This window comes from Siphateles boraxobius, unplaced genomic scaffold (genome assembly GCF_051911475.1).
Source record: "Siphateles boraxobius isolate OS27281-9 unplaced genomic scaffold, OSU_SipBor_1 136, whole genome shotgun sequence".
Taxonomy (NCBI): Eukaryota; Metazoa; Chordata; class Actinopteri; order Cypriniformes; family Leuciscidae; genus Siphateles; species Siphateles boraxobius.
This window is the reverse complement of record NW_027508740.1, coordinates 687,501-688,832: the sequence shown is the minus strand read 5'-3', so window position 1 is coordinate 688,832 and position 1,332 is coordinate 687,501.

Sequence of the window (1,332 nt, the reverse complement as noted above, 5' to 3'; positions counted from 1 at the left end):
TGCACTCAGCCAATTCCCCATTATCATTGTCGATTCCCTGTGTAAATAACCCTGTCTGTTTCAGTATGTGTCACAGAGTCCTTGTATGTATCACACTACTTCTGTCATCCAGTTTCCTTGCTTCTTGTTTTGTTCCTGTTCCTGTTCATGTTCATGTTGGATTTCCTTTTGGATTTTGACCCTTGCTTTGGACTGGTTTACGATTTTGGATTATCCCTAATAAAACTACTGCTTTTGGATTTAACCCCTGTTTCCCGTGTGTGGATCGTGACAGAAGCACTCCGTCACACCCTAAATCCAGCGGCATGACTTCAAACTTCTCTTTCCCAGCCACTGAGCGGGAGCGGAGAGATTATTTTCAGGGAACCCGCCTAGTCATTTTTCGTGGGTCCCGTGGAGGTCACAGTGGAGGAGGTAGTCGGGAGATGATCCCTGTTCCGGTGGTCCTGAGTCCGGTGGTCCGGAGAAGGAGAAGGAGGAGACAGGTTCCGTCTGCCCAGTCAGAGACTGTTCACGTCACGTCTGCCCAGCGAGAGACTGTTCACGTCACGTCTGCCCAGCGAGAGACTGTTCACGTCACGTCTGCCCAGCGAGAGATTGTTCACGTCACGTCTGCCCAGCGAGAGACTGTTCACGTCACGTCTGCCCAGCGAGAGACTGTTCACGTCACGTCTGCCCAGCGAGAGACTGTTCACGTCACGTCTGCCCAGCGAGAGACTGTTCACGTCACGTCTGCCCAGCGAGAGACTGTTCACGTCACGTCTGCCCAGCGAGAAGCTGTTCACGTCACGTCTGCCCAGCGAGAGACTGTTCACGTCACGTCTGCCCAGCGAGAGACTGTTCACGTCACGTCTGCCCAGCGAGAGACTGTTCACGTCACGTCTGCCCAGCGAGAGACTGTTCACGTCACGTCTGCCCAGCGAGAGACTGTTCACGTCACGTCTGCCCAGCGAGAGACTGTTCACGTCACGTCTGCCCAGTCAGAGACTGTTCACGTCCCGTCTGCCCAGTCAGAGACTGTTCACGTTCCGTCTGCATTCATGGACCTGGACTATCTGAAGCATCTGGCTCGGATCCTGGACATGCCCGTGTTTGCTGTTCCAGAGCCGGAGCCAGTGTCTCCTGTTCCAGGGCCGGAGCCAGTGTCTCCTGTTCCAGGGCCGGAGCCAGTGTCTCCTGTTCCAGGGCCGGAGCCAGTGTCTCCTGTTCCAGGGCCGGAGCCAGTGTCTCCTGTTCCAGGGCCGGAGCCAGTGTCTCCTGTTCCAGGGCCGGAGCCAGTGTCTCCTGTTCCAGGGCCGGAGCCAGTGTCTCCTGTTCCAGGGCCGGAGCCAG